Source organism: Xenopus laevis, chromosome 5S (genome assembly GCF_017654675.1).
Source record: "Xenopus laevis strain J_2021 chromosome 5S, Xenopus_laevis_v10.1, whole genome shotgun sequence".
NCBI lineage: Eukaryota > Metazoa > Chordata > Amphibia > Anura > Pipidae > Xenopus > Xenopus laevis.
The window spans coordinates 7,832,501-7,857,046 of record NC_054380.1 but is presented as its reverse complement, the minus strand read 5'-3'; positions in this window follow the sequence as shown (position 1 = coordinate 7,857,046).

The window sequence follows — 24,546 nt, the reverse complement described above, 5'->3', positions numbered from 1 at the left end:
CCCTCGGCTAAATACACAGAAGCAGCTTTAGCTTCCAACTGTCAGGCTTGTAACCTGTGCTGTTCCCCTGGAAGGTAAATACGCCAGCTCTGAAGCTTTTGGATGGATTTGTCCAAGAGCCGCAACACCAGGGCCGCCATCAGAAATCATGGGGCTCCTCCTGGTCCCCGCCCACCGAAGATCCTGCCCCCAAGCCCCACCCCAGATCCCGCCCACACAGTAAAAAGTCCACACAGACACCGCCGCTAAAAACAGTCAACTTATAAAAAGCCATCGGTGGTCAGGGCCCACTTATAATTTTTTTTAAAAAAATGGCGGCCAGGGTCCCACATAAAAGTTTTTAAAAAATCCTCGGTGATCAGGCCCCCCCAATAAATAAAAATAAAAACTTGTGCCAGGGCCCCCATAAAAGTTTTCAAAAACATTGGTGGTCAGGGGCCCCATAGAATTTTTTTTAAAATTATTGGTGGCCAGGGGTTCAATAAAAAAAAAATTGGTGTTCAGTGGAACTTACCTTAGGATCTTCTTCAGCTTCTTCAGCTCCTTTCATGGCTTCGGGTCTTTTTGCGGCTTCAGGACTTCAACTTCAGATCTTTTCGTGACTTTGGGTCTTGTTATGTGGCTTCAAGTCTTTTTGTGGCTTTGGGTCTTTATGTGGCTTTGGGTCTTCTGCTTGACTTCGGGTCTTCATGAACATTTGAGCACAGCCGGGCTCCCCTTTAGCCCCCTGTGCCCTCCTGATGGCGACCCTGCAGAACACCTCCATATGAAGATTGGGGTGCAGAATTTTTTTACTTACAAGAATATACTGAAGTTTCAGTAAACAGGGTACAGGCAGAACACGTTCCTTTCCAATGTAAAGCTGTCTTTAGGAGGTTCAAAATAGTGACTTCCGGGGCCCCGACACATGGTGGAGTAGATTGCTTGGATAGTAGTACAATGGGAAAAATAACATTTAATTCTATATGTTACACTGCAAGAGGCTGTGATGCAACTGATTGGACTTTGGTACATAATACAAATAACTGGGTCATTTCTCGGGGGTTTAGAGAAACTTTCTGCTCTGAACCGATGGGAGAGAAGCCGATTATGACATTGGGAGATTAGGAATCATGAAAGTTTTATGCAAAGTGGTTCAGGTTGATCCCAAGTAGCACAATAAGCAGGTTGTACCTAAAAGCCCCCTGTAAATGGGTTAGAGAGAGGCAGCTGGGCCAGAACCAAGAGACTTCTTTATAAATGATAATAAGACTTAATGGACAAACAGATTCATTTTGCTGAGTGTTTGGCAGCGACAAGGTACAGACTGCAGAAACGTCTCCATCATCAGATACCGACGACCAAGTCACAAAAGGGCAAATGTCCCGACTATGATGTCAGTAAGAAAATTATTATTATCAGCATTTTCTGCAGTTCTGTACAGTATTGGGAACAGCGAGACACAAACACGGCTCTAAATAGTCTCAGGGCCTCATTCTTATTAGCAGAATACTGTGGGTTCTCCAACTGAACTCAGAGACAAGCTGGAGCAAAACAAAATCCAAGGGTATTAATTAACCAGACTGGGTTGCAGGGAGGGGCAGTTCAAGATGCCAGTGTGGCCCTGTGAATATTCTAATGCTCTGGTTACGCTGTGGTTTAGAATACACCTGCTCATCTGTTTTCAGAAATGCTGCCCGGGTCAATTCTGCCTGGTTTATCAAATATGGAAATTCTCTTGAAATATCAAGGATCTCCCTTGATTGACATGGCGATCAGCCAATCGCTGATCACCATGGCATAGCCCCACCCCCGTGACTTCTCTCGTAACACCTATAACGTCACTGGCCCATAGGTGCCAACCCTACCAGAGGGGCTGATGTAAGACGCCATAGATAGTCACTATTTATCAGACCCGTCTGGGCTATTTTGGCCTCTGTGTACTTAAAATGCCAGGGCCTATTTTGAATCTCAGACCAGACCTGGATTAGACCTTTGAAATTTCCAAAAGTCTGATTGACTACCTTTAGGTTCAGCCAATGACTATTGTTGGCCAACAGTTGGATCATGCACTGTGACCTATGGAGCCTTGTTGGTGGGGAATGCATCAATGAACCGATGGTCTGCTTATCTGATTGAAATCAGCCCCGTTGGCTTTTAGCCAGATATTGGTTGGGCGGGCCTATCAGGGGAAGATCTGAAGGGATTGGTTCAGCAGCTTTTATGGGCCCATGTATGGCCACCTTTACTATATGGGAGGTAGGCAGAAGGAGGTAGCAAAAAAGAGACTAAAGATAGCTTCAGATTAATAGATTGACAATAAGCAGATCTTTGCCCAATTAGTAGTGATGGGCAAATTTATTCGGCTGGCGCGAATTCAGGGTGAATTCCCACGATTCGCCGCTGGCGAATAAATTCACAAAACCGCAGCAAAAATTCGCCAGCGGCAAAAAAAAATGAACGCCGGTGTCCGGCTTCTCAAATTTTTCAGCGAAGCAAAACGCAGCAAATTCGCCCATCACTACCAATTAGGTCACACATGTATAGAGCGACATTGCACTCATCTGATTGTTCCCCTATGTAGGTTTGTCATCAGAGGACTGGGGACTGGGTTAATGCTCTGATCAGTCCCCGCCTGACAGGACTTTCAAACCTGCCCAACTTTCAACGAGATATGGGCCGGACAGTCTTTGAATTGGGTCAACTCAGTCCGGAGGTTGTATTGTCCTATGTGTGGCCAGCTTTATTCTTCAAGCAGATGTTTATAATATTCATGTTGGGCACATAAAAAACAATCATAATAGGAACTTATCCCCAGGCAACAGTTAATAAAGAGTTAAGTGAATTATCATCATACAGAGAAAACGAATGTAGATAATTGGCCGAGATGTTCCACCATCATCATACAGAGAAAACGAATGTAGATAATTGGCCAAGATGTTCCACCATCATCATACCTTTGTCTCTTGAAATGACTGTTCAGCCAGCGTGTGCCAGCGTGTGCCAGGAGTGTGCCAGCGTGTGCCAGGAGTGTGCCAGAGTGTGCCAGGAGTGTGCCAAGAGTGTGCCAGGAGTGTGCCAGAGTGTGCCAGGAGTGTGCCAAGAGTGTGCCAGGAGTGTGCCAGAGTGTGCCAGGAGTGTGCCAAGAGTGTGCCAGGAGTGTGCCAAGAGTATGCCAAGAGTGTACCAGGAGTGTGCCAGGAGTGTGCCATGCCAGTTATGTCAATGCAGCTCAAAGTTCCATCTGTATCTCAGGCCCATCAACATCCACTCTGGTTACAATAATAGACTTTGCACTGTTTATCCTATTTAATATCTATTGCCTTATAATAAATTGGTGCCCTCCCCATGTGCCAGCAACTCGCTAGAGTACTATGGGCATGAAAGAGCCGTGTGCAGCTGGACCTTTGATACCATCCCGGCTGCACATTCCAAGCAGATGTTGGCAGGAGAGAGATGTCAGAAGTATTTTCATCTAGTTCCAATAAATTGGAGAAACCACGGAGGTGAATGAGCAGCAGGTCACACGCTGGAACAATCAGATTTTCATAATCCCTTTCCCATGAGTATTTATTTAGAAATGAAAATGGATCTGAGGACACACTTCAGTCTATTATCTGTGAGTACTCGGCCCTCTTTATAACGCAGGATTAAAGGGGAACCAAGATGTAATTAGTCTTCAGACTGGGCTCCCCCAGCCCCGCAGTTTGGGAGGCACTGCTGTAGGAACACTGATGATCATCATCTCTGGCCTGTGCAAAGCCTATTGGGGTACATTGAACTGAAGGGTAACTGTAGGTTATTCTGTGTTATTTGCAGTGATAATGAGATGGATCAAAATGTCCTGTCCAATGTACCTGTGTGTGTATCGATGTACTGATGGGTCGCTTGTGCTATGCAATATATGGAGTATTTGATGCACTGATAAATTTACAATTTAACTTGGGGTGCACCATTAATTAGGGATGCACCAAATCCACTATTTTGGATTCGGCCGAACCCCCGAATCCTTCGTGAAAGATTCAGCCGAATACCGAACCAAATCCTAATTTGCATGTGCAAAATTTGCATGTGCAAATTAGGGGTGGGAAGGGGAAAACAAAAAGTCACACAATTTCCTTCACTGCCCCTAATTTGCATATGCAAATTAGGATTTGGATTTGGTTCGGCTGGGCAGAAGGATTCGGCCGAATCCGAATTCTGCTGAAAAAGACCGATTCCTGGATTCAGTGCATCCCTACCATTAATCTAAGAAGTTTCTATGTGATAAGGAACTTTGGGAATCAATTTACTATTGGGCTATGCAGTGTACTATTTTGGATTCGGCCGAACCCCCGAATCCTCCGTGAAAGATTTGGCCGAATACCGAACTGAATCCGAATCCTAATTTACATATGCAAATTAGGGGTGGGAAGGGGAAAACATTTTTACGTCCTTGTTTTGTGTCAAAAAGTCACGCGATTTCCCTCTCCGATTCGGATTCTGTCCGGCCGAATCCGAATCCTGCTGAAAAAGGCCGAATCCTGGCCGAATCCCGAACTGAATCCTGGATTCGGTGCATCCCTATTTTAGATACAGGATTGGCCATTGGTTACTAGGGGCTATAAAATTTTGGCTACACTTATCTGCAGAATAGTGATGTGTGAGTCGAGAAAAGCTTGACCAACAACCAACCCTAACCTGCGCCTACCGACCCGTGTCCGTCCGCATCCGGTTTCCCCCTCCATTTATTGAGTGAAACCAACCCGCCCTGCCAATGAAGTGACAAAAGATGGGGGGCAGGCGCGTGTTTATAAAACTGGAAGTAGAAGTTGGCAGTGTAAGGTCACAGGTGGGGAGAGCAGATGGAGGAGCTCAAACCTGTGCAAGTGGTGTGTGAGGTTGGCCTGAACCCTCCAAACCAACAGGTATCAAGCCAGCCCACACACTACTGTAGAGCTGGGCCAAAGTCATCCCAGGCAAGCCCAGAGGCCATCACCACCCAACCCCACCACCCTGGCCTGCCACTTGCTGGATCATTGTTTGACCCCCAAGGCTTGGGTTAGAGAAGGCAGCAGGGGTATGTGCCTAGGGTCCCAGCCATTCATTTGCAGAGATGCCACCATAGAAATCCCCTAGTTCTAATCACAATTCAGATTGAACAGCTTCTTATATTTGACCATAACCTTATAGAAAGGTATAGTACTATGATAGTATAGTCATTTCCATGTACTAAGCTCAATTTAGCAAGAGTGGCCCTTAAATGTAGTCATTGCCTGGACACAGAGTTACATTTAATTATGGCACCATAGATATTTCTCTGCATATAACTGAGCAGGAACATACGGAGAAATCAAACCAAGAGGAATTCAGAGCAGACTTGAAACCGCAATATCATTACTCACTGATAAAGGAAAATATATTAATGTGGCTTCTGCTGTGACATTATTTACACTTTGCTGAAGAGCTCAGTTAAACTCGAGTGAAGCCGCGCGCCTGCTGCAAGAAATGCTGTAAATATGCATTCGATTTTAATTCCAGAAATATAATATTGATTTTTGTTACATTCACATTCTGCGACTCACCAAGAAATGGAACAAGAACTATTCTGGAGGCTAATAATATCCCAGATCCGAGCCCAGTCTGGAAAAGATCTATCACGCTGCTCAGTCCCAGTGCGAGGGGCCCCGGAGATCAAGAGACAATATAAAGTAAAATATATACATATTGACAGCAGCAGCGCTAAACAAGCTTTGATTGGCTCGGCAGGAGGGAGTGATTGATGTGTCTGATGGGCCTGTCAATCATTTCTCTGCAATTCCATTTCCTATAGGGGCTGTTAGTAGAATGCAAAGGGGCTTGGTGGGACACTACATTTCCAAATCGTTCCCATAATGCCACTGGGTAAGGATTAAAAATCTAGTGATGTAGAAATAGAAGGAAAAGTGGTAATAATGTAGTAATACTATTGAAAAAGTGATAATTATAGAGTCCTAATAAAGCTCTGCATAAATGAGTTGCCTACAGAATCAATAGTATCTGCAGTTATCAGGCCATTCTAGTCTATAAGAATACATGTGTCCTTTTCTGCCTCATCATGAAACATCTATGGCAGGGGTCTCCAACGTTTTTTTTTTTACCCGTGAGCCATATTTAACATTCCTGGGGTTACCATAAGGGCTATGATTAGATATTTGGTAGCCCTTGTGAGGACTGGCAGCCTACAGGGGGCTCTGTTTGGTAGTACAAACTAAAACTTGCCTCCAGGTCTGGAATTCAGAAATAAGAACCTGGTTTGAGGCCACTGGGAGCAACATCGGAGGAGTTTGGGAGCAACATGTTGCAAGCGAGCCACTGGTTGGGGATCACTGATCTATAGCAATGGTTCCCAAACTGTGGGGCTGGAACAATGGCAGGTGGGATGCTCAGCCTAATCCTAAATTAGGTAGAGATTTGAGGGGAATGTCTGTTTGCTTTAATAGATACCCCTGAATGCCCAACTTCAAGGTGGCCCTCCATGTTGGAACTAAAGAATTACTGGTCTACAGGGAAGGGGCTCCTTTTCAACCAAAATTACTGTTATAGGAATGACCCCTCTGTTGGGTTCCTCTACCACAAGGACTACAAGGTTTTGTAAGACTGGACCCACTTTTATGGGTTTCAAGATCAAGTTGGTGATGGAGTTGGTGAAGGATAAAGACACATGTTTAGGGTTCATACAACATTATATTGATATGAAAAAAATTGTCATCTTCAGGTCCAAGTTTTCAACTATAGACAATTCTTCTGTCTTACTTCGCCAATAAATTCATCAGAATGTATCCAATCCAAATTCAATCATAGTTTCCAAACTGACTTGAAGAGAGTAGTGGTGACTCTCAGGTGTGGTCCTCCCCCATTAGGCGGCACATCAAAGGGTATTGCCAGCTTGAACAGTGTTTATGTTCTCCCATGCAGTACATATCATTTTAAGGGTCAAACATTTTGGCTGTAGAAGAAGAAAGTAGGGTCGCATGAGAACCCCTAAGAGCGTTAGAGCGGTTGGGTGGCATGTGGCACATGACTTTCATTGGTCTGCCCAACTTGTAGTGAGAAACAGCACTCAATGGAACCTCGTTCTGAACTACAGTTCCCTCCATCGCAGAATCCATCTCCAGCCAACAGTATTAGCATCATGGTTCATGGTTGACCAACCTTCAGTATAAGTTGGATTCCTTCCTATATTGGATCTTCCATACACAAACCTTTATAGAAAAACCAATTCATTGTGACCCATCTCAGCTCTGTGGATCAGTCCAGGTCTCACTGTCAGAAATAATCAGCTTTGGGACAGGATACATGGCCGGAATCAGCCCTAGGAGCTACTGACCTTATCACCTGTTGGAATTGCACTTTCCATTGATTAATAATACTTGTTCGCCTCTGTTCCTTCCACCCCCCACTAAGAAGCTTGGTACAGGCCAGGACAGTTGTTGATAAGCCAGGGCAATAATGAAATGCCGAAATAAGCACGTGATGTAAAATGATGGACTCGTTCATAAATTTAAATGTATTAGTCCTTCATTTCCATTTTTTCTCTTCCGAGCTGATGAAGGATCGTGAGGAGTTTCTCTTCTCCCCGGTCACTGCTGTTCTGCCCCACACTTGCTAAATGCCTTGATTAGAGGAAGAGCCTGAATGGAGATTATAGAAGAAATATAAAAGGTCACCGTGTTGATAAAGTCTCACTGTCAGGAGGAGCAGAACCGGCCCATGTTCCTGCCATTGGTACCGCTCCCCTGAAGCCAATGACATGATTTTATCTACACACGGGAATGAATCAGCCACTTAACCCCTTCAGAAATCTCATATTGTATTGTTTAACCCCTAAAACTCTCTGCCAACCCTCATCTTTATTTCACATTCTCTGTTTCTTTTACTGACCTACTCTCTCATGTTAATTCTCAGGTTACTGTTTTTGTATTACCCTTTCTATTGTCAAGCACTTTTATGAGCTTATACATCATTCATATCAGTCCCTGCCCCAGTGAGCTTACAATCTGATGTACTTATCAAATTCGCCCAGTCTCAGTGAGCTTATGATCTAATGTGCTTATAAAATTCCCATCAGTCCCTGCCCCAGTGGATACAAGGTCCCTAGCACATTCCCATCAGTCCCTGCCCCAGTGAGCTTACAATCTAAGGTCCCTATCACATTCCTATAAGTATTAGAACCTAGTTCTACGAATATGGCTGTATAACGAGTAGTTAAAAACCTGTTTTCATGACTTGTATACTACTATGGAGTTACAAGTTATATAGTGAATAAAGTACCCCCTTTTGTAAAATATAAGGATATTATAAGTTACCGAGGAGTTTCATGACCATATAAAAGTATGAGGCCGAAGGCCGAGTGTTTTTATACAGGTCATGGAATTCAGAGGTAACTTCTAATATCCTCATATTTTACAACTGGGGGAACTTTATTTATTATAATACACAAATTTCAGTGAGTCATGTGACAGAAATGACATCAGAACTCACCTTTTATAACTGATGACATCAGAACTCACCGTTTATAAGAATATAATTTACAAGATATTCATGGCTTTTGTGTATTATATGACTATTAGTACTAGGGATCCACCTAATCCAGAATTCGGTTCGGGATTCGGCCAGGATTTGTCATTTTTCAGCCGAACTGAATCCAAATTCTAATTTGTATATGTAAATTAGGGGTGGGGAGGGAAATCGCGTGATTTTTTTGTCAAAAAAACAAGGAAGTAAAAAATGTTTTCCCCTTCCCACCGCCAATTCGCATATGCAAATTAGGATTCTGATTCTGTTCGGTATTTGGCCAAATCTTTTGCGAAGGATTCGGGGGTTTGGCCGAATTCAAAATAGTGGATTTGGTGCATCCCTAATTAGTGCCCCTCCCCTCCTGTATTCTGTATCCCCCTTGGAGTTTTTTTTTAGTTTTTTTATTTCAAAAACTGAAAATAAAGAATATACATATATAGAACGCAGCGTTGCCTACATAACTTTTTTAATAATGCTATAACAGAATGTATTGCTGAATTATTTTGTCTAAAGGGCAAAGAAACCTTACAATGAACTTTCAGAGGCGCAATCATATTCAGAGACATTTGCAGCCCGTTTTTCTGCGGCTCTCGGTTTTGGAATCTAAAAAGCTATCAGTCTGCGAGGAAGCAGGAATCCGTCTGAATGTCAGAATAAAGGATGAATAGGAGAGGAGTCTGAATCCGGCCGCCAGAATAAAAACACAAATAAAAAAACCAAAATCAAGAGGAACTTGCTTGGGTTATTTGCACCTGCCTGAACCCAAACATAATTTCAAGGCAAAATGAGAATCTATTTTGTTTCACACACTTGTTTCCCTGCCAACAGTCGCATTCCTTGTTCTGTATGAGTCCGACGAGGAGTCCAGGTTAAGTGAATAAAATCCATGACTGGCCATGGTCAATAAAGTCAATGGATTCTCAGGGTAATGTAAATCAATTTGTTTTGTGCTCCAAATCCACAGGGTAAATGAAAATGACAATTATGATTTATGTGGCAGGTATAATTGTATATAGGACCCATTTACCATGGGCAAGTTCTGAGGGCTCCAGGGGGTCTTGCTTCCCCTTGCGCTACTTCTTAGTGTGTCATTAATGGCAGGTAAGGTAGAGATGTGCCAGAGCCTATGTCCCAAGCATGAGGAGCCAGGAACTGACTTAAAGGAACAGTAACTTACAGTACATTATTACAAATATCATGCAGTGTTGCCCTGCACTGGTAAAACTGCTGTGTTTGCTTCAGAAACACTATTATTGTTTATATAAATAAGCTGCTGTGTAGCAATGGGGGCAGCCATTCAAGCACAGGATACACAGTAGATAACAGATAAGTACTACTATAGTTTATATAAACAAGCTGCTGTGTAGCCATGGGGGCAGCCATTCAAGCACAGGATACACAGTAGATAACAGATAAGTACTACTATAGTTTATATAAACAAGCTGCTGTGTAGCCATGGGGGCAGCCATTCAAGCACAGGATACACAGTAGATAACAGATAAGCACTACTATAGTTTATATAAACAAGTTACTGTGTAGCCATGGGGCAGCCATTCAAGCACAGGATACACAGTAGATAACAGATAAGTACTACTATAGTTTATATAAACAAGCTGCTGTGTAACCATGGGGGCAGCCATTCAAGCACAGGATACACAGTAGATAACAGATAAGTACTACTATAGTTTATATAAACAAGCTGCTGTGTAGCCATGGGGGCAGCCATTCAAGCACAGGATACACAGTAGATAACAGATAAGTACTACTATAGTTTATATAAACAAGCTGCTGTGTAGCCATGGGGCAGCCATTCAAGCACAGGATACACAGTAGATAACAGATAAGTACTACTATAGTTTATATAAACAATCTGCTGTGTAGCCATGGGGGCAGCCATTCAAGCACAGGATACAGAGTAGATAACAGATAAGTACTACTATAGTTTATATAAACAATCTGCTGTGCAGCCATGGGGGCAGCCATTCAAGCACAGGATACACAGTAGATAACAGATAAGTACTACTATTGTTTATATAAATAAGCTGCTGTGTAGCAATGGGGGCAGCCATTCAAAGGAGAAAAGGCTCAGGTTACACAGCAGATAAACTCTGTAGAACATAATGGTGTTCTCTGTTATCCACTATTTAACCCGTGCCATATAGACTTTTTCAATTTCTGCCATTGCTACACAGCAGCTTGTTTATATGAACTATAGTAGTGTTTCTGAAGCAAACACATCAGTTTTGCCAGTGCAGGGCAACACTACATGATATTTTCATTACACTTTAATTTTTTGGTGTTACTGTTCCTTTAAGCAGAGCAAACACAGATGCACCTTTTTGCTTTACATTCTATTTCCTATTCGCATTCTCTTGGTCTCAGCTTTTTAGGATGGGATAGTCTCTCCCTGCCCACCCTTACTTTAAACTCTTTCCAAAAAACTTTCTTCTCTATTTCTTGATATAAATGGCATTTTTCTAACTGTCTTCTACTGTGAGTATGTTGTGCCTGTGGAACCTGCTGAAATTGGTACCAGTACAAAGGTATAGGAAGATGGAAGGAACTGGATAAACAGAAGGGACAGATTTTCACAATTATCCATTAGCCTTTAGTTATTCCAGTGCAGAAGCAGAAGAACCATCAAGCACCAAGCAAGTATTATTAAAGGTGAAGTAAAGTGTAAAATAGAATAAGGCTAGAAATGCTGTATTTTGTATTCTAAACATAAACATGAACTTACTGCACCACAAGCCTAATCAAACAAATGATTTATGCTTTCAAAGTTGGCCACAGGGGGTCACCATCTTGTAACTTTGTTATACATCTTTGCAAGACCAAGACTGTGCACATGCTCAGTGTGGTCTGGGCTGCTTAGGGATCGTCATAAATGATCAAAACAGCACAAGTCAAATAATATCTGCCAGAAGCCGATACAGCAAGACTGATTAATAATCAGAATATACAGACTGCACTGGGTCCTGTGTTGTCATGTAATCTAATGTGGATTTTATAGTTTTTGTATTGTTTAATATAAACTTTCTCCAACTCTGCAGAACCAGTGGCTGCAGCAAAATAATCCTCCAAATAGAATCCCAGTTTATCTGTTTAAATCTGGCTCCATGATCTTTGTCCCTGCCGCTGGAGTTGGAAACAGTAAAGGGGATGTAAAGGAAAAAATAAAATCCAATACAAATCTCTACACAGTCGCCGACTGCTCTACAGGGAAACAAACAAAGCTGCTTGAGTTCTGCATGGCTGGGAAGTAAGGCGGGGGCCCCCCCTGCTGTTCATAAGTATGATTGTTTCCCTGCAGAGCAGTTAGGGACCGTCTGACAATTCCTATCCACAGCAGTAAATGAAGGGAGAATTTCACTGCATACAGTCAGGTATCTTATAAAAACAGTACACATTTTTTAATTAAAGTATATTGGAAATAGGTTTATTTTTCGTTAAAAATAGTTTTTCCTTTACATGCCCTTTAAGCAAGTATCTCAGGACTCAGGACATACTTGTATATCCAAAAAGAACAGGAAGACAAATAATTCATACACGTATATAACAACATTTCACGTATCTCTCTGCAAGTTCATTCTTAACGTAACTTTCCCTTGGTTTTCTCTAGTCTTTGAGACTTGGGGGCAGATTCACTAAGGGTCGAATTTCGAAGTAAAAAATACTTCGAAATTCGACCCTCGAATTGAAATCCTTCGACTTCGAATATCGAAGTCGAAGGATTTAGCGCTAAACGTTCGTTCGATCGATCGAAGGATTTTTCGTTCGATCGAACGATTAAATCCTTCGAATCGAACGATTCGAAGGATTTTAATCCAACGATCGAAGGAAAATCCTTCGATCAAAAAAAGTTTAGCAAGCCTATGGGGACCTTCCCCATAGGCTAACATTGACTTCGGTAGGTTTTATCTGCCGAAGAAGGGGGTCGAAGTTTTTTTTAAAGGGAAAGTACTTCGACTATCGAATGGTCGAATAGTCGAACGATTTTTCATTCGAATCGTGCGAATCGAAGTCGAAGGTCGTAGTCGAAGGTCGAAGTAGCCCATTCGATGGTCGAAGTACCCATTCGAAATTCGAAGTATTTTTCATTCGAATCCTTCACTCGAGCTGAGTGAATCGGCCCCTAGGTCTTTGTGACTGCACATTGTGTATCTGGAGGAAAGGGAATAGATGGGGAATTGATTAAATAAATATTTAATGTATTCTGGACAGTAATTTATTAATCAGCCTTTCCCTGATTAGCAGTTCCAGGAATCCATGTTTCTTTGCTTTGCAGAGTCACTTTGAAGAAATTGGGAAATGTTCTCACCTTCAGGGGTACAGGGGGTGATGGAATCAGCAAGTTTTGGGGTGGGAGCACTAAATGTGGTAGAACTTCCCTTCTGTGCACTGTGTGATGGGCGAATAAATTCGGCAGGCGTGAATTCGCCACAAATTTCCGTGTTTCCGCTGCGTTAAAAAAATGATGGCTCGCGTCAGAATAGTCCCGCGCATAAAAATTGTTGCGCGTCAAATTTATTTGGAAGCCCTTTGGCGTTATGCATTTGGACAAAATAGGCGCGCATATAAAAATGAATGCACGTCAAAATAATTTCGACAGCCATTGACTTCAATGCAAACAATTTGCGAAACGGCGAAAAATTCGCATTGAAGACAATGACTGTAGAAATTATTTTTGAAAAATAGAAATCAAATGGCTGTTGATTCACTGTGGTTAAGGGCAGAGACAGACGAGAAGATTTGGGGAGATTTAGTCGCCTGGCGACAAATTGCCTCTTCTTCGGGCAACTAATCTCCCCGAACTGCCTCCCCACCGGCTAGAATGTAAATCCCCGCGGGATGGCAATTGGTGCACTTCGTTTTCCGAAGTTGCCTCACAAGGAAACTTCGGGCAACTATGGAAAATGAAGCGCTCTGAGTACCATCCCGTTGGCGATTTACATTGTAGTAGCGGGGAGGCAGTTTGGGGAGATTAGTCGCCTGAAGAAGAGTCGGGCGACTAATCTCCCCAAATCGTCTTGTCTGTCTCTGCCCTAACAGTTTTGGAGATGAATGTAAATGATGCCAGGGGGTCAGAGGGTCATACAGTATATTGACCTACAGAGCTTACAGTCTAAATGATCCCTAGAATGGAAACAAAAGTGGCTTGGATCTTAATTCCCCATGCAGAACATCTGGATAGGCTTCAAGATTCTTCTGGTCTCAATCTGCAGCTCAATCACAATGTCTTGAAAAAAAATGAAATGTTATTTCTGTTTCACAAAAGAGCATCATCCTGTCGTTGTGAGAATTTATTTAGAATAATTATTAAAAAAAAAAGCCCCCTTGTTTGATTATATAACGTTCAGCTGTGAGTGACAAGGTAATTCTCTGTGTATAAAATCTGCTGCCTCCCTCACATTGTCCCACAGGCCCCTGTCACTATACTGGTTTCCAGGCCGCTGGGGGCCCCGGGTCACACTGGGGCAGGAGAATTAAAATTGGAGAATAAACTCATGGGAACCAACTAGGATTCTGTGTACAGACTATGAGCAAACTTAGTGGCTGTTCCTGCTGAATTGTGCTTAGTACAGGGGAATACCAATACTGCCATAGTTTTATGGGATCTCTCTGTACAGACTATGAGCAAACTTAGGGGCTGTTCCTGCTGAATTGTGCTTAGTACAGGGGAATACCTATGCTGCCATAGTTTTATGGGATCTCTCTGTACAGACTATGAGCAAACTTAGGGGACTGTTCCTGCTGAATTGTGCTTAGTACAGAGGATACCTATGCTGCCATAGTTTTATGGGATCTCTCTGTACAGACTATGAGAAAACTTAGGGACTGTTCCTGCTGAATTGTGCTTAGTACAGAGGAATACCTATGCTGCCATATTTTTATTGGATCTCTCTGTACAGACTATGAGCAAACTTAGGGGGCTGTTCCTGCTGAATTGTGCTTAGTACAGAGGAATACCTATGCTGCCATAGTTTTATGGCTATGAGCAAACTTAGGGGACTGTTCCTGCTGAATTGTGCCTAGTACAGGGGAATACCTATGCTGCCATAGTTTTATGGGATCTCTCTGTACAGACTATGAGAAAACTTAGGGACTGTTCCTGCTGAATTGTGCTTAGTACAGAGGAATACCTATGCTGCCATATTTTTATGGGATCTCTCTGTACAGACTGTGAGCAAACTTAGGGACTGTTCCTGCTGAATTGTGCTTAGTACAGGGAATACCTATGTGACATAGTTTTATGGGATCTCTCTGTACAGACTATGAGAAAACTTAGGGACTGTTCCTGCTGAATTGTGCTTAGTACAGGGAATACCTATGCTGCCATAGTTTTATGGGATCTCTCTGTACAGACTGTGAGCAAACTTAGGGACTGTTCCTGCTGAATTGTGCTTAGTACAGGGAATACCTATGTGACATAGTTTTATGGGATCTCTCTGTACAGACTATGAGCAAACTTAGGGGGCTGTTCCTGCTGAATTGTGCATAATTGGTGTTTTTATTCAGCTCTAGATTTTTGATTGCTTTGAAGAACCTCCTTTCATGTTGACCTGATTGATTATGGGAAAACAAGGATGTTTTCAGATTATTTTGCATGGAGGATAAGGAAAAGGAACCACTAAGGTGCCGCCTGGCCAATAGAAATGATGTCTGGTGCCAAAGTTATTAATGAGACAGAAATATAAAATATAGGAAGGTCGGTATTTTTTCCCCAGAAAAGATGGAAACCGTAAGTATCATCCTTGGGTTGTGCTGAATGAGTAGTAGTTCGGGTGTCAGAAGCAGCTGTACAGGTCAGAGCTTGGAGTAGGGATTCTGGGATGAGTCCAGTAGGTACATGTGGGCTGGACATGCCGGGGCTGGTTACACTGCGTTTCTCTCTTTACACATCATTTTATCTTGCCTGGAACAGCCGCAGAATGTTAAATTAGGAGAAGCTGCTGTGCCTGCATGAAATCAGATGCCATGTTGCTGAGTCTCGCTTGTGCAGTGAGCGAAGCACAAATCAATAAATAAATGTACGGGGGGCATTGGGGCCAGATGTGGACTGGCAATCTGCAGATTTTGACAAATGCCAGAGGGGCTGCTGAAGATGCCACAAACAATCACAATTTATTGGGGGGCTGATTTGTACTTGAAATGCCGGGGACTTTTTTTAATCCCAGTGCAAACCTGATTGGGGCACACCAAGTCTGATGATGATGATGATGATGATACTCTGGATTCGATCGCAGCTCGGCCCCTGGGATTGGGTTCTGGGCGCATTATGTTTAGCAGAACCTGATGGCGGCCGGTTGGGCGGTTCTGCAAAGTGTTTGGGTGTAACCTTGGGCCCTTGTGCTCGGCCAGGCTGATAATAATAGCCCAGAATAGGAAAAGGCACTAAGATTATATTTCCTCTTCGCTGGTTTCTGGAATCACAAAGCAGGAGCCAGTGTGCAATATCCAGTAATGCTGCTGATTTGGGGGAAATTTTATAATTTCACTCTTTTTTACAGCTTCTTAGTGACTTGTGTCAATGGAGATAAGACTCAGCAACTAATTACAATTGGTTGATTGTTATTGCTAATAATTATAGTATAATTATTATCATCAAATAAGCAATATAGCATCTCAATCAGAAGAAACAGGACAAATCCAGGCAAAGCCCTAAAGGTGTCCTTAAACTAATACTGCAGATTCCTCTGTCTTTCTGGTTTTATGAGCTGACAATTACCCTGGTCAGGATTCTCACACCTAGCAACGCAATCCCCCCAATCCCAATGGCTGTAATCCTCTACCCTGTTTAAATAACCCCACTGTATCATTGTGAGTAAACAGTGGCCGAATGACTACAGGCTGGACATCCCAACCTTATATTGCTATATTCTGTAAGTTGAGTCATATTAGTCATTTTAATATATCATAGATTTCACTTTAGTGTTTGTCTAGCTGATGATGACAAGAGTTGAAGTTTAATCACCTCTGTTGTTGGAGTATCAGATGTTTGGAGTGCATTGTTCCTCAATGCATGATTGATGTCACAGTGGTGACTTGGGGGCCAGGATCGCCCCTGGTGATGTCACAATGGTTTTGAAAAGCAAAGCTGAAGAGAAAGAAGTTGTGCTTCCTAATGATACCACCCTGTGGTTCTGCACTTTCACTCTACACATTCCACATATAGAGATTAGTGAGTTCCAGGGGGTGCGACTAAACCAGCACACATCCCCCCAATTGGGTCTGTAAGGTGCAATGATGCAAAAAGTCTGGTGCAGCACAATGGGGGGCCCTGTGCAAAACTTTGGCACAAGTTATGATATTGCCACAGGGCATGTCTAAAGTAAAGGGGTTCCCACAGTAGTTGCCCCTACCTATGTATTACTTGTCCCTGCCCTTCCATTCATAGGCAATTGTTTAAGCCTCCCTTATAGATCAGTTTCTACTCCCCGCAGGCTTCCCTGACCATGAATCGGGCAGTAAAATCTACTAAACGATCATTGGATATAAAAGGCGACGGCGAAGCTGAATGGATGACGGCCCGCGTTTTATTATGTCGCCAATATACCTCGCTGAGTGCCACTTAAAGGGAATATTTCTGACCAATGATGCGACAATTATGATGATGCCATTATGCTACTAATTAGATCGTCACGTTTCCTGAGAGAGCGGCGCTGGCACTTAGATGAACGCACGGAATTCCAAATCCATTTATAGTGAGGTGACCTTCCTGACGGTATTCACTCTCCTAGATAAATTCCTATTTCTGGGTGGCACAGATATTCCTTTAACCAGGAGGTGTGCCCCGGGCATAAGTGCTCAATGAATAGCCCCGGACTGGCACATGCTGCTGTAAGATGCCATAGACACTCACTATTTAATTGGGGCTGTGGGTGGCTGTTTGGGACTCGGAGTATATGACATTTAAAGGCAAGACTTTGCCCCCCCCCCTTGTGTTGCACTATGTCAATGGTGTTACAAATTAATGTTGCTTTAAATAGTATTGGGCTTACGTAATAAATGGTACTAAGTTTGCCCAGGGGCAGTAACACATAGCAACCAATCAGTAGGTAGAATGATTTTTACGATGTCGTTTTTATTTCTAAATGACACTGTTTATACTGCAAATAATTCACTCTACAATATAAAATGTCATTCCTGTACCAGCAAGTGTATTTAGTTGTAATATTGGTGTGTAGGTGCATCTCAGGTCATTTTGCCTTTCTTTCAGAAAGAGCCAGCACTTTAGGATGGAACTGCTTTCTGGCAGGCTGTTGTTTCTCCTACTCAATGTAACTGAATGTGTCTCAGTGGGACCTGGATTTTACTATTGAGTGTTGTTCTTAGATCTACCAGGCAGCTGTTATCTTGTGTTAGGGAGCTGTTATCTGGTTACCTTCCCATTGTTCTTTTGTTTGGCTGCTGGGGGGAAAGAGAGGGGGTGATATCACTCCAACTTGCAGTACAGCAGTAAAGAGGGACTGAAGTTTATCAGAGCACAAGTCACATCACTGGAGGCAGCTGGGAAACTGACAATATGTCTAGCCACATGTCAGATTTCAAAATTAAATATAAAAAAAAATCTGTTTGCTCATTTGAGAAACAGTTTCAGTGCAAAGTTCTGCTGGAGCAGCACTATTAACTGTTTTGAAAAATACATGTTTTCCCATGACAGTATCCCTTTAATAATATGTTAAAGCATGTTGGGATGTGTAGTCCAGCAATTGTTTAAAGTGTGGTTGAGCCACAGTGTTTAGATCCCCTATAACTACCTATAATTTTGCTCTATCTGATTTACCAGTTGATATGACTTGCGCATCCCCTTCAGTAAATATATATAACCCTGTGTTTTGGTGCTGCCTGTGTAACAGTGCGGGGCCCTTAGTGGAAGGGGCCAATGGATTGAGCAGATCTGACAGTTGGCCCCTTCGTGAGCAATAACTGATTTCCCTAGGAGCCAAATCCTCTGACCCCGGAGTATGAACCGTTGTTATAACCTGATATAAATGTCACTCAGACAGATGCCCGGGGCTCTATGTGAGCAGGTTGGGGCCGGTCTAAATGCAAATCCAGAGGAGAGACATAAGGAACCATCTCCGACAATTTCATTCCCTCTGCCCCAACTGTACGGTGGCGGTTAATAATACGCTAATAGAGTCGCCGGGCAGGATTTGCTTAGTAATCTCCGTGCCTTGAATCCCAGACTCGTTTCTCTCTCTCCTGTTGGGAATAAATAATTTCTAGAAAAGGTGGCAAACCTAGCTGTAGAGTCCCAGAAATATAAACTTCTGGGGGAACTAAGATGTAGCGTTATCCAATAGTGATGGGCGAATTTGCGCTGTTTCGTTTCGCTGAAAAATTCACGAATTTCGCGAAACGGCGAAAAATTTGCGAATCGTCGCTGGCGTCTCGTTTTTGACGGCAGCGCCCGTTTTTTGATGCCAGCGAATTTTTGCCGACGAATTTTCGCCCATCACTATTATCCAACAATACTTTGGTTTATTTGCCCCAAGGATATGGCAGTTTGCTCAGCTCTGTACAGAGAACATACAAACTCCTTGCAGATAGAGCCCTGGCTGGATTCAAACTGTGGCACTGGATCTAATTGCATATTTGTGGATATGTAGGTGACATCATGGGCATGACTGTGTGTGACGTCACTTTTGCTATGTCACTACGAGTGACTCCCCCAGGAATTTCTGGCTAACCCCCTCACAATTAACCAGATTAATGCAGGCAATCTGTGGTGGTGGCTGGGAAGATTTTCTTATTTTACTAAAAATAAAATTGAGATTAAATAGGCACCCAAGGCTGCTGTTTTAGGTACAGACCCTCGGGTGCCTATATATATATAGATACAGCCTGAATGGAACCCTATAGTATCTAGTGTATATTAGTTTGCTCCTCAGGCTACCCACAATTCTGTGCACATTAATATTAGTGATGTGCGGGCCGGCCCTAAACCCAGGCCCATGGGTTCGGGTGGGTTTAAGCCAATTTCCGCAGTAGGTCCTCGAGCCGTGGGCAGGTTCTGGCTGAACTTTAGCCTCCATTCCACCCGCTTGCAGCCTTATTCTGCCCCATTTCATCCTCTGTGTGTGCCTTTTTATATACTCACTGAGGCCCCGCCACTTTAGTGACATCACAGCTGGGTGGGTGCAGGTAAATAAAGAGGGGAGCGCTCCAGGTTAGGGTCGGGTGCGGGCTGGGGAGCAGTGGGTTAGAGTCGATTGTGGGTTGAGTTTTTCTCAACCCACACATCACTAGTGCAATTCTTCTTTAGGGGGCAGTAGCCCAATCCACATATGAGCACGACCCGCCATGGAAGGAAACAGCATGGCACCGGCACCTTCATTTTTACTGTGTCCTCATGTGTTACATTGTTGAACAGTAAGGATTTCAAGTTCTTCCAACATCTCCCTATAATAAATGACCTGAGACTCCCCATCAGGTAGATACCAGAACTCTAACTCAGTGCCAACAAACATTGGTTAGTGTTCCATGTTCTAACGCCCCATGCCTGGCACTAGGGGTTCCCTGATGTCACATTTGATAAGTTTATTCCCTCTGCTAAATAATCACTGGACTCCCCAAATTACCAGTCACTAACGATTCCATCACTCAGCAGATTAAATATTTACATCTCTATTAGCTGAGCCCCAGCCCGGGGGAAGTAGGAAGCCATTGCCTTCTCTCTATGTATGGAGGTTATTAGCCCATCTGAGACTCAAGCCTCCTGGGATGTAGATAAGAACATGGGCTGATGCTGTTCCGACTCCATTGAGTTGAACTAATGGGTATTGACAAGTGGTCACTGAGAGATTTGTACAGTGTAAATGAATGTCTGTTCTACTGCGTCGATCCTTCCACAAGTGTTTAGATGTTGGGTCCCACCGGGACGGGGAGCTATATTCTCTCTCTATAATCAGCCCACTTCATGTCATCCTTTGACCTTACCCCAGCAGTACTCCTCCATCTCTCCCAATCCTCGGCAGAGTTCTTTCCTATTAGGAAAATGTCAAGTCCCTTTTAATTACAAACTAATCTATAAGTGGGAAGACAAAGGGAAGGGAAGATCAGAACGGAACTAATGTTGCTTAATAGACTTTCCCTCGGACCATCTGGAGTTTAAATGCTGCTAAATCCCTTTAGTGCTGCTCCAGACTCCATCCAACCCCATGCTCACATACTGGATTATACCATTTAATGCCCCTGTACGATGACCCGACCTGCCTGGTAATTGGCAAGAACTGCCGTGGGGAACTCTGTGGGTTCATCTTTCCTACTGCAGATATTATATAATTATGGCCCAGGGGCAGCAATTCACTTGGCTTAATCCCCCTGATGGGCTACGATGCAGCTAAACACATAGATCTAATACTTCTTAGCTAGATGTCAGCTGAAATGTTCCTATTGGTGTCAGTTCCAGTAGCGCTGTTTTGATGCAGAGTGTTAATTAATGTAGGAACAAAACTTTTGCACTAATGACCCTTCTACTGCAAGTTCCTACTCAATTTCTAGTCTACATCTTCCTCCCAAAAAGAAACCTTGGGTATTAATCAATGTCCCTGATACTTGAGTAATGTAGTTGTAATCAAGAAACTTCCTGGTACTCTCTGTACATGGACCGTTCAATGAGGAATCTCAACACCTACTTGGCTTCTGCATACATTAAACAATGACAAAACTCGTTCCACTATTAGTCAGTTCTTTTATGATTCTGGTTGGGTTGGTTTGGGGTGCAGCATAATGAAACTCTTTTTCCAGATACTTAGCCATATTCGACTATCAGCACATTGCCAGAAATCATACAGAACCCAAAGGAAATCTCAGATACCTTGACTAGGGGGGTTATTGGGAGGCAGATGGGTGAATTTGAGGTGGATCCTCGTGCCTGCTGGAGAGAACTACAGGCCACCAAGAAACCTACCACTCCATCTTTCTGCATTCCAGTTAATGCTAAAACTCCTGCTTAGCTCCCAGGAGTTCTTTTTGGTTATGTTTCATGGGTACAGTATCAATTCCACAGCATTGAGTTCATTAAGGCATTTAAGATGTTGAAACCTACAATGAGATATGGCATAAATTCAACTCTGGGGCAGAAGACACAAGAATTTCCTGGGAGACATTTCATGACCCCCCATATTAAATACAAGTGTCATAATCACATTTTTGGAATGAATCAACATTTTCTAAAAGATTGAACGGCTTATTTATGACCAGCCACCACAACTGGTGCAAACATGGATGCATTGAATTGACCGATTCATTAAAGGTACATGTGTCCAAAGATGCCTCTTTCTAGCATCAAAATAATGTCTGCCTTTGTTTCTTAGGTGTAAGTCTACTTCACACATTGATGCAGGCTACAGAAGAAACCCTATATGGGGTATATTGTCAACACACCCACCCTGAGTGCAACTAGAGTGCAAGTAGTGCGTGGATGCAATTTGCGTTCATTTTTGTGTGGTTGTATTGTTGTGCGTGATGCAAAAGGGCATAAGTCAGGGGTGTCCAAACATTTTGCAACAAGGGACAGATTTGGTGAGGTGAAAATGTGTGGGGGCCGACCATTCAGCTTGACATCCATTCCGAGGTAGCGAGTTTGAGATCATATTTGGGCACTTGGTCTATACTGCTGCCTGTGTGCTGAAGGTGCACTTTGCACTTGCACGAGTAAATGAGCCCTCTATAGGTTCAAGCAGAAAATCCTCAAGAGGAACCAGAACACTTGGGTTTAGCTGTGCCACATGGAGCAGCCAAGGGCAATATGGAAATGCTGAATGGAGATGGAATGAAGGGGCAGATAATAGTCTAGTGTTCTCTTTCCCAGATCCTAGAAATCGCGGGTTGGATCAGAAGGAAAAGTCGGACACACACGGCTGGACACTAACCACCAGGAGAGGGAGAGGATTTATTACACGGAGCAGATATAGGAGATTCTCTTTGCAATGTCCGTAATATTTTCCTGTGATTTATCACATCTGAAGCTAAAAAGCCTGTTTGAAACCCATAATTAATTAATATTATTTTAATGACCTCTCCCTACACATCAACATTATTTTTATGTGAAATATTCATTGCCTCACTCCATTCTGCTGAAAGAGCTTCATACGCGCCATGTGAGCGAGAAAGGACCATTTCTTAGGTTTTTCTTTTTCACTTTTAATAATGGATTTTTCTTATCAGTCAGATTGTGGTGCTCTGCTCGTTAAGCTGATGGGTCGGCGTTATTATCGTTAGTGGAACTCACTGGGTATCAGACTCTGCTACTCCATGGCAGGAATAACAAGCAGGTTCCATGTGATTTTATTAAAGGTGCCGCCGTATGGGGGGGGGGCTGTGATTCTTGTTCCCTCCACACCAGGACTGGAAGGAGGAGAAAAGTGGGCCACTTCTGATTTGAACCCCAAGTTTTCAACCTGGTTGTTCTGCAAGCTGAGCATGTTGGGTTGCAAATGTCAGGGCTGGATTTAAAATTGGTGTTAATTGGCTGCCACCCCAGATCTTTGCCGCTAAAGGCCTGGGACTTTATGGCCTTCCCACAAATCCAGGGCTAGCCAATGTACCTATTTATATTTAGCTCTGTTTTAATAGTATCTGCACTAAAACATGTCTCCTCTAGTAATTACAGCATTTCTAGCGTTATTCTATTTTAGACTTTGCATGCCCTTTAAAGAGAATGTAAATAGAATAAGGCTAGAAAAGCTGTATTTTGTATACTAAATATAAACATGAACTTACTGCACCACAAGCCTAATCAAACAAATAATTTATACTTTCAAGTTGGCTACAGGGGGTCACTATCTTGTAACTTTGTTATACATCTTTGCAAGACCAAGACTGTGCACATGCTCAGTGTGGTCTGGGCTGATTAGGGATTGTCATAAACAAAGCTGCTTGAGTTCTGCATGGCTGGGAAGTAAGGCGGGGGCTCCCCCTGCTGTTCATAAGTGTGATTGTTTCCCTGCACAGCAGTTAGGGACCGTCTGACAATTCCTATCCACAGCAGTAAATGAAGGGAGAATTTCACTGCATGCAGACAGGTTACTTATAAAAACAGAACACATTTTTTAACTAAAGTATATTAGAGATAGGTTTCTTTTTCATTAAAGAAAGTAAAAATGGGATTTTATTTATATGCCTTTACATGCCCTTTAAGGTAGCTTGCAGTATGTTATAGAATGGCCACATTTAAGCAACTTTTCAAATGGTCTTCATTATTTATTTTTTATTGTTTTATAGTTATTTGCCTTTTTCTTCTGACTCTTTCCAGCTTTCAAATGGGCGTCGCTGACCCCTTCTAAAAAGCAAATGCTCTATAAGGCTACAAATATATTGTTTAGGGATACACCAAATCCACTGTTTTGGATTCGGCCGAACCCCCAAATCCTTTGCGAAAGATTCGGCCAAATACCGAACCGAATCCAAACCTAATTTGCATGTGCAAATTAGGGGTGGGAAGGGGGAAAATTTTTTACTTCCTTGTTTTCTGACAAAAGGTCACACAATCGCCCTTCCCTGCAATTGGCCAAATCCAAATCCTGCTGAAAAAGGCTGAATCCTGGCCGAATCCCGAACCGAATCCTGGATTCGGTGCATCCCTAATTTTGTTATTGTTACTTGGTAATCCCCATGTTTCTATTCATGTCTCTCCTATTCATAGTCCAGTCTCAAGTTAAAATCAATTCATGGTTGCTAGGGGAATTTGGACCCTAGCAACCAGATTGCTTGAAATGCAAATTGAAGAGCTGCTGAATAAAAAGCTAAATAACTCAAAAACCTTAAATAAAAAATGAAAACCAATTGCAACTTGTCTCAGAATATCACACTCTACATCATACTAAAAGTAATCTCAAAGGTGAACCACCCCTTTAATGGCCATGGCCTTAAACATTTTGGGGCACATTTACTAAAGGGAGAAGTGACTAACGCTGGTGATTATTCGCCAGCGTGACATCATTTCGTTATTTTGCCGATTTACTAACGGGCTCAGGCGTCACTTCGCTAGTGAAGGAGATAGACACTAGCATTACTTCG